The sequence below is a fragment of the Lygodium microphyllum genome, chromosome 18, assembly GCF_053477565.2.
Source record: "Lygodium microphyllum isolate KBCC chromosome 18, Lygodium_microphyllum_v1.1.10, whole genome shotgun sequence".
NCBI lineage: Eukaryota > Viridiplantae > Streptophyta > Polypodiopsida > Schizaeales > Lygodiaceae > Lygodium > Lygodium microphyllum.
The window spans coordinates 99,784,182-99,801,948 of record NC_141152.1 but is presented as its reverse complement, the minus strand read 5'-3'; positions in this window follow the sequence as shown (position 1 = coordinate 99,801,948).

Here is a 17,767-nt window from a genome sequence, read left to right as displayed (position 1 = left end):
CTATTTTTTGGCCCCCTGCTAAAACTCAGTGGTGGGAAGGGGCTCATAGAATATATTTTATATACATATAGACAATAAAAGATGTTTCCAAGAGAGATAATGTTTTCCTTGGTTCTTTCTAGTAGAGCCCAAGGTTGGAACTAGCTCTATGAAATGGAACTATTTCCAAAAATGGACACTTGGTAATGGCCCTCATATCCAGTTCCATTAGGGGGATACAGGTTCCCCCTAACGAAATTAGGATAGCTCCCCATGTAGTTGCAATGTAAGAAGGCTCAATCCCCAACACTTGACAAGATGACAGCCAAATAGGTGTCACTTCTCACCCTTCTTCTTCTAACATGCAGATTTTTGCACAAGAACAACTCCTTGAACTCCCTCCAATAGGCACAGCCCTCACCTTTATCTCATTATTGCCTCCCATGATGGTAAGTTGTGGTGGTTCACTTCCATCCACTCTTCCAATAAATAATAACATGGATATGTTGCACACTAGTTATTTTGCAATCCTCTCTAATCTTATGTATCAGGATCTTCCACCCAAGGTGCTCTAGAATTGTTGCACCCATGGATGAGTATAAGGATAAGGAAAAGGCTACCTTTCTAGTACGGAGGTTAATCCATTGTTGCACCTCCACATGGCTCAAGGAAATGGAGTTCTATCCTATACAAGAGGAAACCTTCAAGTCCCTCCCATCCTGGGTCCTTATGGAGCTAGTGGGTGCACTCACCAAGGAGCTGATGGCAAAAGACAAGAAAGGACTTGCTTCCTCCCCAAGAGGAAATAGACCCCTAGGGGATGGTGACCCTAAAAGAAGCCAAGGAAAAGTAGTTGAAAACCCCCAACTGCAAAATGCTAACACAAGCATCCCTGTCAATAATAAGGTCGATAAACAAGGAGCATACTGGAAAGGTAAGAAACATGTTGCCCTTGATAGAGATGGCTTGTTACATTGGAAATGTGTCTTTGGGAATAGAGCTCTCATAGGGCTTTAACATGGTCCATGGCCACCTATTGAACCTTTTAGAGGTTGGCTAATTGGGAGGTACTAGGTGGTCAAGTTCCTTCTACACAATACCTACCTAATAATTACTTTATATTTATTTTCAACTCTTAAGAGCTAGCCCTCAATGCATTGAGCCAAGGTCAATACATGGTGAGTAACTCACCTTTGTCCCTATACAAATGGACTCCCAACTTCATCCCCCATGCCCCAAAACCCACCAAAGTCCTAATGTGGGTTGAACTGCCTAATTTTCCTATGTGGCTTTATCCATCACTTAAACAAATACCTGCTCCACTAAGCCACATATTAGGTCAAAGACTAGTCAAGGTATTGAGCCAAGGTCAATGGATGGTTAGAAACACTATTTCTCACCTTTATCCCTAAATAATGGACTCCCAACTTCAACCACCATGCCCCAAAACCCACCAGAGTCCCAATGTGGGTTGAACTGCCTAACCTTGCTATGTGGCTTCTGTTAGAATGACGGATCTAGAGGGAGTATTTTATGGGAGCTCATGTAGCGGTAGAGACTGATTATCTAGCTCTATTGCTCAACTCCTGATATTGCCATGTTATGATGGATTGCATATATAAAGTCACTTAACCCTAATTTTTAGCATATTGTATGTAGAGAAAACCCCGTGGTGGCTGACATGCTTTCATGAGCAAGGTTTGAAGATGAAGAGGAGCTGATGGAAGATGAAGAGGACGATGTGATAGGTGCTGAAAATGACTTTATGACAGCAGGGAATGAGTATGCAACCGTTGTTACTACAGATATAGATTTGAAAACAAGTACATTTGTCAGTAATGCAAGTACAACTATCATAACAACAAATATAGCAGGTACAACTATTGTAATAGGGATTTCAACAGTAAAAAAAGAGCTTACAGCCATGGAGAAGAGATGGGCAGTAGAGAGAAAGCATCATCGGTGCTATGCTTTACTGAGAACACAATTTTTGGAATAGTTGTATGAGGATGATTGACTGAAAATAGGCCAATATCTCAGCCTCATGAACAAAGAAGGATGAGTGGTATGAAGCTGAATTCAAAAGGATTAAAAGAAAAGCTTATGGGTTTTTCTTGAAAGTTGGATATTTATGGAAGCATGCAAAGAAAAAGAGAGGAGCTCCAGTACATGTATTGGGACATAGGGCTTCTCAACAATAGGTGATGCAGGAGTTTCATGAAAGCTTATGGGTTGGATATAGAGGAGTTTGATGCACATTTGCTAAGATCAAAGAGAAGTATTGGTGTCAAAACATGTATAAAGATGTGAAGCATTATGTGGAATCATGTAGTGTATGTCAGATATATTCCATGGTAAAGCATAGGGATGGGTTGCAACTTATCCATTGTCTATGCATTACAAATGGGTAGTTGATTTGGTTACTATGCCTACAGATTTATTGAATATGAGATATCTTGTGCTTGCACGAGAAGACTTGACAAATCAAGTGGAAGGTCAAGCCCTTAGGACAAAGACTACTTGAGCAATTTGCAGGCTATTATTGGAAGAAGTCTTTTGCAAGTATGGTTGTGTTGGTAAAGTGGTTTGCTAATAGAGGAGAATTGGATGCAAATGAGGCTCATGACTTCTTTTCACGATTGGATATCAAGCTGGCTTTAACTTCAGCCTATAATCCTAAAGCAAATGGCAAAAGTGAAAGGGGTCATCAGCTTATCATTAAGGCATTAGCAAAGTCATGCAAGGAGGACAGGACGAAAGAGTGGCCAAGAATGTTAAGGCTGTCACTACACCCCAAAGCTCTCTTTTGACTTGAGAATACCGATGTTGTTGTTCATTGAGGACCTTTGCTCCAAATCGAGTGGCATACCTATTCCCATCAGCATCATCCTACCCAACCAATGCCAATTGGGCTTGTATCCATGGTGAGAATAATAGGCTGCCCAATTTCATAATTTTCTCTCTTTAGTGTTGGGGCTGAAATCAATAAGCTCTTTAACTTCTGAACTGCCTTTGCATGTTGTTTACCCCACCAAAACTTTTGCCCTTTTCTCAAGAGTTGATATAAACTTTCAGCCACATGAGAAAAATAAGGAATCCATATCAAGTAAAAGACACATGTATTGAGATTCAAGCTCATAGTCTTCTATTAGTGTTCTACCTTAGTTGAATAAGATTAAGTCATAATGACTTAACCATGGTCAATACTAGGTTACTTGCTTTGTGTATGTGTGTTGTACACACAGTTGACTTAACTGTCTGTTGATGGAATGAACTGAGAAGGGAGCTTGTCTGCTACCCTTCCTGCCTGTGCCTTTGTCCATCTCTTTCTCTCTGAATTCTAATATGGTATCAGAGTAGATACTATCAAGTTGGATTGAGGATTGAAGTTGATACAAAACACAAAATTTATATGGCTCCTCAAGGTCTTCACATACTCTCCTGTCAGAACGTCCCAAATACGCAAGGTCCCATCATTAGAAGCCGTGTAAATGTGCCATGAATTAGATGAACAGGAAAAGTCTGAAATGCCTTTGTTATGGCCCTCAAGTTCTTTCAGATTGGCGCCACCAGTGGCACTCCATATCGGGACTATCTTATTGGCAAATGAGCTTCCAAGCAGCTTGCCGTCTGGAGAGAATTTCACACTAGAGATAGCATTCATGTGCCCTGTTAATATATGCTCCAACTTATAAGGTTTGTAAGCATTCCCTTCCATGGTCTTGAATCTAATACTTCCAGAAATGCGATTCGAATGTCTCCTCTCATGCTATAGACATTCGATTTCCCAGCTCGAATTGCAGTGTATGTTTTCGTGATGGGCTCATGGGAGCTTGTTCCTCACTTGGTTACATTGAGGGTATCTTAACCTATCAAGCTACTTTCAAATGTATTGCCAGTGAACAATATCTGCATTTACGTCCCTTCTCTAATGAATAAGCTCAACATTGGCAAGCCCACTTACATCAAATTGTATCAACAACCATGAAATTTCAACCTCATGTGGTTGTGGCTATTGATTCAAAAGGATTTTGTTCCAAATTTTCAAGTATTTGAAGGTTTGTTGGTGCAGGAAAATGTATACAAAGTCAACAAACATGTTCCTTGAATGTACTTTACGTGGCTCCTTCAGCATGGGCATGGAAGAGACCAGAAGAGAAGCTAAAGAACTGGGTTGGTGTTGTTGACCACATTCTGTGTATTCTACCTTTTGAGAATCCGCTTTGCAAAGAAAATGGCTTTACCCTGGCTCCATGTATAAGCTTCCTCTGTTGTACATTCAAACTGTGATGTTGGATTGGAGAGAGAAAAACTAAGAGGTTTCTCATTGAGGGCTGTTGGAGCATCTAAATTACCAGATGCATTTCAAGGTTGAGCTTGTCTAGTGCGTAGTAGTCTGCTGATCAACATGAGCTGCATGCTTTACTGCTATCTGAGCATGTATGATTGTGTACTTTGGAGAATAACCATCAACATTCAATATGGATAGCAAGAAACAAAAAGTGTCAATTTTTTCTGTGGACTATGAAAACAATTCAACAAGTCATGTTTACCTTGTACAACAGGTCTTGCGCAGTAAATTCAAGGGTAGAATTGGTATCGATGAACACTATTTGAAACTTGTATTTGGCTCATGTTTGCAGAAGTAGTGAATGTATCAAGCAGGCTTGAAGCTCACTAAGTCTATCTTTAAATGTACTTGATTCTCTCTTATGCAATGGCTGATGAATGGCATACTTGTGGAGAGTATGATGATTGAGTAAAGCTCTCATGGATAGGTCAGAAATGCTATGACAAATATGAATGTATCTGAGTAATCAGTCGAAGGAATACTAAGTATCTATTTCCTGCATGTATTGTATCTTATGCAGTCATCGTATCAGATTGGAATGCAAAGTTGTTGATGCATTGTAACTACAGTTGAATGGGAACAGAAGCACATGTACTGTCTGAAAATGCAATAGTGGTTATTGCTGAAGTTTTTATAGTAAAAAATGGTTTCACTACAAGTCACTAAAGTATATTTCCTAGCATTTTGAGAAATTTACTGGTTTTTCAAAGCCAAAGACTTTGAAATGGCAAACACGGGAGAGAAGGATATACTCACTCAGATAGTTGGTGAGAAGCGGACTACAACAATTTTGTTCTATGGAAATTCAAGATGTCTAATTTCTTAATTGGAACCGGCTATTGGGACCTAGTCACAGGTCTTGAAGATGAGCCCAAGCTACCAGAGGATAGACCTCCAACACAGGATTAGTTAAAGGCACACATGACTTGGTTGGAAAAGGCTAGCAACGTCTTGCATTGGTTGTCATTATGTGTGTCAAACACAAAATCTATGCAAATTGCAAATTTTACTTCCCCAAAAGATGCTTGGGACTTATTGATGAAGAATTATGGGCATTTTACTCATGTAAGAAAGACACAACTGAAGCAAAAATTCAACCACATATCCAGAAATGGAAGGTCTATTGAAGACTATGTCAGTGGCCACTACCCTCCATGGACTTAGATAGGAATATAAGCAGTTTGACACTTCCATTTCAATGCGTCAAGAGAAGCCTGACTTTGTTGAACTTGTAACACTTCTATTACATGAAGAAGTGAAACTTGGACTCAATACAAGTTCCAATGGGTCCAAAAACAACAGGGATAGTGTCTTCTACTCCAATCAAAAGGCTAGAGGAAGATCAAACTTTAGAGGAAGAGGTGCTGGAAATGCATATGCAGCCCGTGGGACAGCAAGCTATTGGATGGAAAAATAGGCAGCCTCAAGCAAATGGAGGTGCCTCAAATGCTTGTGGAAGAGGGTGTTATTCAGCTAGAGGAAGAGGCACTTGGCAACAGCCTCAAATGAGTCATGGATAGCAATCAAATGCAAATAAGGATTGTCACTATTGTGGCAAATACGGGCATGTAGCTAAGGATTGCTACAAGAAGAAGAATGATCAGAGAGCAAGAGGAAAGAAACATGGTAATTATGCTTCTTCTAGTGGTATGCAGGAGGATGATAGGTTATTTGCTATGCAACATGTGACGAAAGGGTTACCTACACAAGGCAAAGCATATGATGTATGGTATATAGACTCAGGGGCATCTAACCACATGACTCCTCATGGAGAGTGGTTTGACACATTGGTACAGGGTGCTCATGGATATGTTTGCACAGGGGATGATACGCAGCATGACATTATGCATACATGTATTGTTGCCTTGATGATGCATGGTGACAGGAAAAAGAGTCTCTATAATGTGTTACATGTACCCTCCATAACCAAAAACTTGCTTTCTGTGGGACAAATGGCTGAATAGAATCTACAAGTTAGATTCAATAGAGATGGATGTTACATTGAAGAGTATGGTCAAGGATGCACACTCATTGCTAAAGGCAAAAGAAATGGCAGGATATTTACATTGGATACAAAAAATTCAACATTGAATGATGCTATGTATTCACATGACAATGCTGCAATAGGGGACATTGAGATATGGCATAAAAGGATTGGTCATGTAAATGTTCAAAAGCTGAAGAATATGTAGCATAAGCAAGTTTTACTTGGACTCCCTAAGTTCAAGCATGTGGAATTGGGACATGTATGTCAGTCTTGTCAATTTGGGAAGCAATCAAGGCTTCCATTTATGAGGCATGTAAGCACTACTACTAGACCATTATAGCTTGTACATTCTGATGTATGGGGACCCTCACAGAATGCATCTCTTGGGGGATCATGTTACTATGTGCCATTCATAGATGAATATAGTAGGTACACATGGTTATATGTGCTGAAGCACAAGAGTGATGTCATGGATACTTTTCAGGACTTCAAGGTGGAGAAAGAATTGGCTTGCTACATCTTATGCTTGAGATCTGATAGTGGTGGAGAATATGTTTCTAAAGACTTTCATCACTTCTTGGTAGCTCATGGGATTAAAAGGCAATTGACATGCATGTACACACCATAACAAAATGGTGTGGCAAAACGGAAAAATAGGGTAATCATGGAATTGGCTAGAGCCATGTTGAATGAGAAGATCCTACCAAATGCATATGGGGCAGAGGCTGTAATGACTGCAGTGTATGTCATGAATCATACACCAACAGTAGGTATACATGAGGTGACTCCTCATGAGAGGCTTTATGGGATAAAGCCAGACATTAGCCATCTTAAGGTCTTTGAATGCTTGGCATATGTACAGGTTCTATATGAAAAGAGGAAGAAGCTTGATGCAAAGGCAAAAAATACCATCTTTATTGGGTATGCACAAGATAGGAAAGTGTACAAATGCTACAATCCTTCTACTCATGAGACATTAATCTCAAGAGATGTAGTCTTTGATGAGCTGAAATCACAGTATGAGAAGAAGATCACTTTGATGAATGATGATGATGGTTGTCAGGAGACTTATGTACATGCAGGTACAAATGAAAGTGCAGAAATTGTTAGGTCTTCTAAAGATGCTACTACATCAGTTAGTCCTTGGACAAGTAGATTGAGGACTTCAGCATCTTTGTCCACTGACATTGGTATGTCAGTGAGGGGGAGAAATATGGATTAAGGCAAAGGCAAACTTGATGATGTTATAGGGCCACTCACTTCTGGTTATGATTCACCTGGCACTAACAGCTTGGATAGTGAGTTTGGTATTCCATCAGTTATGACTCCTGGTGTGAGATATAGATATGTACCACCTCATGAGAGAGGAGAGTCTCATATTGCACCTTAGTTGAGGAGATTAGAAAGAGTCATGAAGCCTGTGGATAGGCTTACATACAGTGGTTATACAGTGAGGCACTATGCATGTATGGCAAAAGTCACTAGCTTCAAGGAACCCACAAAGTTTTCTAAAGCTATTTTGGATGATCATTGGTGCAAGGCAATGGATGAGGAATATTCAGCATTGGCTAAAAATGACACTTCGGATTTGGTTGATTTGCCTGAAGGAAAAATGTCTATTGGTTGCAAATGGGTATACAAAGTGAAATGCAAATTAGATGGCACATTGGAAAGATACAAGGCAAGACTTGTGGCAAAAGGGTATGCACAACAATATGGTCTTGATTATGAGGAGACATTCAGTCATGTTGCTAAAATGGAAACTATGAGAACAGTGATTGCATTGGCAGCATCTAGAGGATGGAGTATGTATCAGATGGATGTGAAGAATGCTTTTCTCAATGGTGATTTGGTTGAGGAAGTATACATGGATCAACCCAAGGGCTATGTACATCTAGATTTTCCTACACATGTGTGTAGATTGAAGAAAGCATTGTGTGGGCTAAAGCAAGCACCTAGAGCTTGGAATGCTAAGATAAGTGCATGCTTATAGAAACTTAGTTTCACCATGGGCAAGGCTAATCATAGCCTATTCACAAAGAAGACAAGGGGTGGTTATGTGATATCAGTCATCAATGTGGATGACTTGATCATTATAGGTGATGATGTCACACGAATTGGAGAGATCAAGGAAATGTTACATGCTGAATTTCAAGTCAAAGATTTGGAGCAAAATGTTAAGATACTTGCAGATGTTGGACATGAGATTGAGAATGTCACTATGCATAGACAAATGGTGGGTAGCCTGATTTACCTTACCATTACTAGACCAGATCTTAGCTATTCAATTGGACTAATTAGCCAATTCATGCAGAAGCCTATGAAGCCGCCTTGGATGCAGTGAGGAGGATCTTGAGACATGTGAAGGCTACATTACATTATGGCCTATTCTATGATCATGATAAGCCTTTGGAGCTTACAGGATATACACATGCTGACTGGGCAGGAATAACTATGATAGGAGATCTACTAGTGGGTATGCATTTTCCCTTGGTAGTAGTATGGTCAGCTGGAGCAGTAAGAAGCAACCTATAGGTACACTCTCTAGTACTAAGGCAGAGTATAGAGGTGCTGCATTAGCTGCATGTGAGGTAGCATGACTCATGAAGCTTCTTGATGATTTGGGTATGCAAGAAGTCAGGCATGTCACACTCTATTGTGACAACATGAGTAGTGTGCTCCTAGTCAGCAATCCTGTCTATCATGCTAGGACTAAGAACATTGAAGTACAATATCACTTTATCAGAGAAAAAGTGATTGCAGGTGACATTGATTTGGTCCATGTGAGGATAGAAGACCAAGTTGCAAATATTTTTTACCAAGTCATTGGGTAAAGATAAGTTCATGTATTTCAGAGAGCTACTTGGAGTGAAGTACCCAACTTGAGCTTGAGCGGGAGTGTTGCACCCAAAAATCTTCTTACCTTGAATACATTTGAATATGTCTCCCGCATCCTACTTATGGCATCAATCTTTACTAGTGAGGGCTTTCTTCTATATGGTCCACACATGTGCCCAACAACTAATACTTCCTCCACTCCAAAAACCGACTTTTCTCTTGACAGAGTCAAATGCACTTCTTCAAGATGGCTCAAAATCCTATCACAATCAACAATATGATCAACCACAAACCTTCTATATCCCTGCTCATTCAACTCGTCATTATTCTCATGGATATCACACCCTTTTATTAGCACATTATCAAGAAATGGTAAGGTCAACTGAGGGATATACTCCCTCAAAACTTTATGCATAGCATTCATCATATGTGCCACTGAATTGGTTGCTCAATGTGGAAGCGACACATCCTAACCAATCTAAGTGATATCTTCATGGTAGTGATATCCTGACTTTCTAATGCAAGCTGGAATTGATCATATCCTGAATATAAATCTCCCGTAGAGTAAATTGCCTTGCCTGCAAATGCTTCTGCAAATTCAACCACTATCGGGCATGATCCAACATTCCTTATGGTGACCTTATCAATTGGTTGTAAATCTTGTATAAACCTCAAAGAACCATTCTTCTTTGGAACAGTAAACCACTTATGCGAACAGTGATCTTCTCATTCAAAAGCTCCAGTAGCTTAGGAAAATATGCCTGAGGTATTGGAATAGGCTTTAAATTCCATGGCACATGAGGTACTGTAAACACATCCAATTTTATATGGCTGAAACGCAAAGGCTTTTCCATACCTTGCCAACATATGCAAAAAAAAGCTCTTTTTGTAAACAAAAGAAAGCTTGTATTACCAATTTTCAGCTTTTGTAAAGTTTCAGCTATAAATTTATGTCCTACTCCATGTGGATCCCGCAAACTAGGTTGTTGAGATACTTTTTCAGCCAACCCATCACTTTCATGTGATAAAGGCAAAGCCATAGGCTTAACCTTCTTTGCAACTGTTTTGTACTTTGTATCAACCCTTGCTTTAGCCCTGTTTTGTAGCCCATATTGCAGGCCATAACATTCATGCTCAGCAAACTCTTGAATGACTTCATACATCTCTAAAGTGTCAACATAAATAACCTCTTTTTCTGCCATGTTTTCAATATTAATTGTGCTGTAGAAATTTCAACCACTGTATCGACATCAACCAGCCTTGAAGACATTCCTGAAATTCCTTCATTTGCAGTCAGTAAGCCATATGTCTTCACCCCTTTTTCAACCCATCCTACATATTTCTTTTCAGCCTTGAACATGGCTGAAATATTCTTAAAACTACCAAGACTACATGCTGTCCATTCCTACAATCCAGACACAAACACAATTTTCCCCTTTCTTGGAGGCATAATTATCTTCCTAGAGGCATTGCCATAGCCTCCACTTACAACAATGCTGTCTAAAAACCCTTAAACTCTCGTGCATTAAGTGGCATGGGATTATCTCGTAGCCTATTCTGATTGCGGGGTGATTCACACAAACAGTGAGAAACTATACTACCTTTGTATTATCTTTACTCCGAACCTGAGCATATAAAGAACCATCATCCAAGGCTTTTGTTTCCAGTTTTGATTTCAAAATATAGGGCTGTCCCACAATCACCGAATAACTACATGAATCCTACACAAAAAAAATGACATTCATCCCTAACATCTCCAATAGTCACAAGTACATTTGGACAAGCCGCATAAAGATCTCCTAATGAATTGTTTGCTGCCCGAATGTGCTATCCCGGATCTACATCAATAAGCCAACCTCCATTCTCATACAAGTTGTGTGTCAATAAGCTTGTTGTCTACACTACCATTTAACCCGTTTTCAACATCAACCTGCTCCAAATCAACATTACATGCATCATCATATTCCCTAAGAAGATAGTTCTCTATGTCTTTGTCAACCTGCATCAATGCTTGCAAAATTTCACCATCAAACTATCTTTTTCGTTTCAGCATATCAATGATTGCATCATGAAATTCCTGCTTTGCGATTCCAAGAACTTTACCAAGTGTGAATTCCACTCTATTGCCCAGTATGCAATCTTCCAAGACCTTTTTAAGGTTTGTGACAGTCTCAAAATCTGATTGTAACCTGTAACCGAGCTGCTTGTCTCTTTTCTTTTCTTCTTGTTTCTTCTCTTGAGATGCATCCTCCATAACATACTCAGATAACATACTCAGATATGGCTTTTTCAGCCTCTTTCTGCTGCTCCATTTTACTTCGTGTTATGCGTTTAGATGGGCTTGAAGAGGAAGGACCAGCAGTTCCTTATCTCTTCTTCTCTTTTCTTCCACAAGAGCTTCTTGATTATGAACCTCAGTCAAATAAGCATAGGCTGAAAATGAATCCACTTGTGCACTTCATCATGTTCTCCCATGTATACTTTGACTACATCAAGCCAATTCAGACTTTGTTGTTTTGCATTTTTCTATGTAATCTAATGCATGCATCCAAATGCGAGATTTTGCTTCACCCATGCCTCCTTTGCGAGCTTCTTCGGTTCTTTCAATTCTCAACCCATATGTGGCTACATCTATGGCAACAAATGTTGTCCTTGCTGCCATCTCTTCCAACCTCTTCTACATGCCACCATTTCCAAAATTTGGCTCTATAGGAAGACCAGTTTCTGTTGCATGTATTTTTCCATCTTTCCAAAAGACTAACCTTTTCGCTCCCACTTCATGGTAGGCTGTATAGTCTCGCTTTTCATGCTATAAGCTCATACCAAATGCATCTCATCTTGTATCCTTCTTTGTATGGTCTTTGGGTTGTTGCTCTCGATCCTTCTCTTCTACCTTAACATCCAACATTTCGACCTTTGCATAGATTTCTATCAAATTCAGCCTCAAATCATGCATGTTCCAAGAAAAACTCTTCTCTCAAAGCTTCCTTAAAATCTGCCCAATCAGTATCTCTTCTATGTAACTTATCAATCCGATCATGCAATGTATGTATGGCCAAACGGGAGAAATATCGACTCCATGTATACTGCAGACACTAACACTATACGGCATTGATTCTCTAGATCAATAAGAAAGTAGAATGACTATGCACTCTGGAGTTTTTCACACTGCGTCCGTGTAACGTCATGACAACGCTGGTAAAGGAATTGTCATTAGAGCTCCCAAACAATCGATTATTGTTAAGAAGAAGGTTGAGTGCCATGAGCTTCAAGCAGCAATAGCTAAAAGAGGCCTTGACCTACATTAGCCTAAGCGAGTGTGACTACATTTGGACTTTGAAGTAGCATGTGTCCTAAATGCTATAAAAGACGTTGCTAAGTGCCATTGAAGTGCATATCTCAACCTTCCTTCAATCTATCTACTATGTTACTCTCTCAAACGTCATACTAGCTATTTGCTATGTACATCCCAAGTGTCATGGGATTGGGAATACCCAAAATTCCCATATATGTCCCTAGGTCGTGCCATGAGCAATGGTACACAGAACACATATCATCCACAATCCCTATTTTATCCAACTTTTTTTTTTGGCTACTTCTCAAAGCCAGCAGCATGTGGGTAGTTCTATGATGTAAATAACCTTTTTTGCTGCAATATAACTTTACAACCTATTTTTCCAAAAAAAAAAACTAAAAAATAAAAAATGTTACTCGTGACCGCTGCATCATGCATGTGCCATGAAATATCGATGGATCATGGGTTAGGTTATGAGGGGAAGAAGAGTTTAATGCATATATTAAATGTGCGGTCCACTACAAAGAAGACAAGACATTCGGGGTCGAGAGTCCGAAGACAGAGTCTGTGTCTTGAGAGTCTGATGAAAGGTGGGACTTGGGAGTTTTGTTTTGACCGAGAGGGATGGGGGAGACGGGACCCCCCTTGCCTGCAGCTCTGCATGTGACGCTTGTCTTCTTGGCCGACTGCAACGCCACACTAAAAGGGGAATGTGACGGTTCTAACCTCTCTCTCTCTCTCTCTCTCTCTCAGAGAGACAGAGAGTCAGAAGCTCCACAAAAACCTAAAAGAATCTCATGTAGCTTAGCTACTACACAGGCAGCCACATTATTATTAATAATGGCCATATTCATCATGCAAGGCATGATGGGGCGGATCATGGATCATGAATCATGATAGAAGAGACCGTTACCATGCGTCCCTTCTCACCTCCTGTCCGTAGCCTCTGCCACCCCCATCATTTGCCTCCCATCGACTCACATGCATGCATCATGCATTCGTCTACTTATCCCATCGCATTCAATTTTCTTCAAATTTGAAGGAAACATAACGAAATCCCACAATGACAGAGCGTCGTCAGTCGGCCCGCGGGCCGCGGCCTTCTTTTCCCTATAAAATTATTCAAATTTGCAAATTGCAATCCAAAAGGCGATATTTTTGTTCAGCGTAATAATTAATGACATACAATAATAATCCAAAGGCGCTTGCGCCCACATGCAGCCAGAGGCACGCGTGACGCCCTCCAGACGTACCTCGGTACACGTGTCCTGCATAAATTTCAAAGTTTGACGCTCCACGTCAGAGCATCAAAGTTTTGACCCTCCACGTCAGACATCAAAGTTTTGACCTTCCACGTCAGGCGTGTTAGCTTTGCCCAAATACTAGCAAGATAAACACTACCTCCAGCTTTAGTGCCAAGAATTAATTTGCAAAACATTCCTACGTTTATTTTTTGGAGTAGAGCTTACAATCCATTTTATTTTTATGCGTAGCGGTTCTTGCGAGGGGGGAAGCGAAATCGAAATGTTTAAACTCGTGTGCCCACAATACTTAACCCACACTCAAACCACTAGGCTACGACCCCATTAGCAATCTAGAGTCTACTTTAGTCACACTTTTGTGAATGTTATTCGTGAATCATACCCTTTGAAATAACCTTAAGGTGCACTGAGTGGACCATGGCCACCTCATTTTTAAGCTAGATATTTTTGCATTGTTGTCTGCAACAAGTAGTTATTGCTATACCTTTTACATAGAAAGCTTATAAGCCCCAACTTGCATTGTCCGGTCCAACAGACTCGTGAGTAATCTGTCTCTCAATTTGTTCTCTACGTTTCTCAAAGCCTTTTTCTTTTGGAGGAAACGTTAAAATGTATTGATATTTAAAAAAAGAAGAAATTGTATGGGTGCAAAGTAAAGTTTCAAAATCCCTCATTTATATTCCATAGATCTGGGATTTATAATTAACAACATTTCTTTAGCAACATTCCACATTCACAAGCTTGAAGCTTTGTAATTTAAAGATCTTCCATAATAACGAGTCTTTTTCTTCCTAATTCTAAAAGGCTCATGACATGGTGGAAGCCTAGGGGTCTACGGTGATTTTGGCTTTCAATTCTTCTAATAGGAACAAATGGAGCATAAGGCAGCGTAGGGGAAGCAAAAAGCAAAGAAGTTGCACAACAAATGGATAGAGCCCAGTTCTCAAAGCCATTTTTAACAAGCATTTTCTGCAATGTGAGCTCTTTGTCTCTCATATAAAAAGCTTGTAAGTAGTAAGTGTTGATCCCCATTGTTGGGTCTCCTAAGTAATTGGATTTTGAGTTTGTTTTTCCCATTTCTCACTCGCCCATCATTTATGGGTGCTAGCCAATATTGTGTACGTAATATGGCAATTGTATACTTGGGCCCATCTTCACACTTATAAAGCCCTAACCCAATGTTCATAAAACCTATAATTCTTTGTGGGAATGGAAAGTAAAATGTAGCAACTTGATGTTAATCATGAGTGCAAAGGGATGGTCACATTTAAGGAGCTAAAACTTGTAAAATAAAATCTCAGGTTTTAAGGTCAAATCCCATTTCCATGTCCTAGAATTTACACCTCCAAAGATTATGGGTAAATTTTCAAAAATGAAATTGAACAAGCAGCATCTTTAGGTTGACATATGGACATGTCTATATGGTTGTATGCATATAGTAAACATGTTTGCATGTGCACACATGCACACACACATATACACATAAACATGTACATGTGTGTGTGTGTGTGTGTGTGTGTGTGTGTGTGTGTGTGTGTGTGTGTGTGTGTGTGTGTGTGTGTGTGTGTGTGTGTGTGTGTGTGTGTGTGTGTGTGTGTGTGTGTGTGTGTGTGTGTGTGTGTGTGTGTGTGTGTGTGTGTGTGTGTGTGTGTGTGTGTGTGTGTGTGTGTGTGTGTGTGTGTGTGTGTGTGTGTGTGTGTGTGTGTGTGTGTGTGTGTGTGTGTGTGTGTGTGTGTGTGTGTGTGTGTGTGTGTGTGTGTGTGTGTGTGTGTGTGTGTGTGCGTGCGCGCGCGCGCGTTGTGTCTTGATATGTATACACATTATATGTGTATATATTCTATGACACATATATGTATGTGATTTCCGTTATAACATTTGTGAGTTGCAAAAGTGCTACCATGCATGAAATGGTTTGATGCCACCAACAACCTATAATGTTGATTTTATCATTTGTTAAGTGTGTCCAAATTTGCGCTATTGATCGAAAGGCTCATGCACACTTACCCATGAGAGTAACATTTCTCCTATGAATAAAAAGTTCAAATTATTCAACCTTAAACTTCAAGATATCATTTTTTCAAAAGTTATCATAAGTTACTTGTAATACAACTTTTTTTTACAAAAGTACATTAATCTCTCTTATATTCTTACAACTTCATCATAAAGAGAGATGCATTAGCATTTCTTGTGCCAAAAAATATATTTGCCTCCATATATAAAAGCATTTGTAACATTTAATTGTTGCTCATAATCAAAATACAAAAGTTTTTAGGGCATAAAAGAGCTCTCATAATGCAGTTTGCAATAATAAAGTAAATGTTTTACATCGAATGGAAATTGTCAAACCTAGAGCGAGTTTTAAAGCCTTTTTAACACAATAGTTGTTTGATCATTCTTCACAAACTTAATTAATCTCATGATTTCATTACAAAAGTGATATATTGACATTGCCATAAAAGCATCGATTCCTTTAAATTCTATTCCCCTTTGGAAGAAAAATTAGGTCTAGATTTATTGATCTAACTTGCATGATAATATTGCTTGGAAGCAAGGCGCGTACACTGACACCATACCTTTTAATGTTTCATGCTATTGATTATCCCCCTAGAATAAAATTACTAATACCAAGACCATCTTCACTTTATATTGAGTGGTTAAATTTCAATTAATTGCATGCCAACCATCATGATCATAGCATTCTAAAAATTTGATTGAAACCTTTCTATTGTAATACATGAGTGTTATGTATGGGACTTAGGATGAACTTCTATTGTTTTAGGAGCATTGACTCATTACCATCGTATAGCTACCTCTCACATAACCATGAAGAAGTGCTCCTCTCAATTCTATCTACAATCTACCATTCCCATGCAAGACATAATAAATGCAAATTGATAATGGAGTTGAAGTGAATAAGAATTGACCTCTTTGTTGTATTCATCATCCAAGGCTTGTTGCTTGCTCTATGATCCATGTGATGCTACTTGGTTAGATTAACATCCTCACTTCCATCTTTAAATGAAATATGGAGAGGAGAAGATGGAGAAGATGGAGAAGATGGAGAAGAAGGGGGTAAGTATAGAGAGATGAGCTTCACGACCCATCCCTCACTCTCTCTCAACTCAACCTCACACATGCACCCTCAATCTCATCTCGCACCATGAAGGGATGGATAGGAAGAAAGTAAAATGGCAAGAGCTTCTCTTCACACCGAGTCCTTCACTCACACTCACTTTCTCCTTGTCCTTGACTCTCACGTATGCAAGCAAAAGAATAAAGAGTTCCAAAGTTTTCACAATTCTTTTTCATCCTTTTTATACATGAGGTTTAAGGTTTCCACCCTTCTTGGGCATCCACATCACTTTTAAGGTATCTTGACTGGTCATCTCTTATTTACATGCCTTCCCTAAGGTTTATGAGCCATCCTAAGGTGAAATTAGAAAGATCACATTTCTTTATCCTTAAGAGTCTAGTGATATTAAATCAATTTTCTTGGGAGCGAGACCAGCTCTTGAATTTACATTGCAAATTAATAGTGCAACTATCTCATTGCATATCGCTAATTATGATCTTGCGTCTTTGTAGTACAATTCAAAAAATCCATTTTAATTAATATCTACACATTGGTATGCCATCATCAATTTCCCCTATGTAATCTAAGTACATTTATCTTTCTTTTTTGCCTTGAGCCCAAGATAATGGAGAACTCATCATCTAGTTTGGATAGTTCACTAATACTTTTTCCTTCACTTATTATTTTTGACTTGTCAATAAGATAGCCCATCAAAAATTATCCATTTGAAAGTGGAAAATCCAAATCGAACCTTGTCAATCATTCATTGGACAATTTACATACATGTATACTATGCCATAGTCTTGGAATCTTATGTCCTCTACTTTTGCTTATTAAATTTGCGATTCACTTTTAGACCTTTGACATGTATAACTTTTTATGTGTCAACAAGAATACCTCTTAAGAGATGTAACATACTAGGCCAAAAATGGTTGAATCTCCCTCTCTCAGTTTGCACTCCCTTCCACACACACGAACAAGC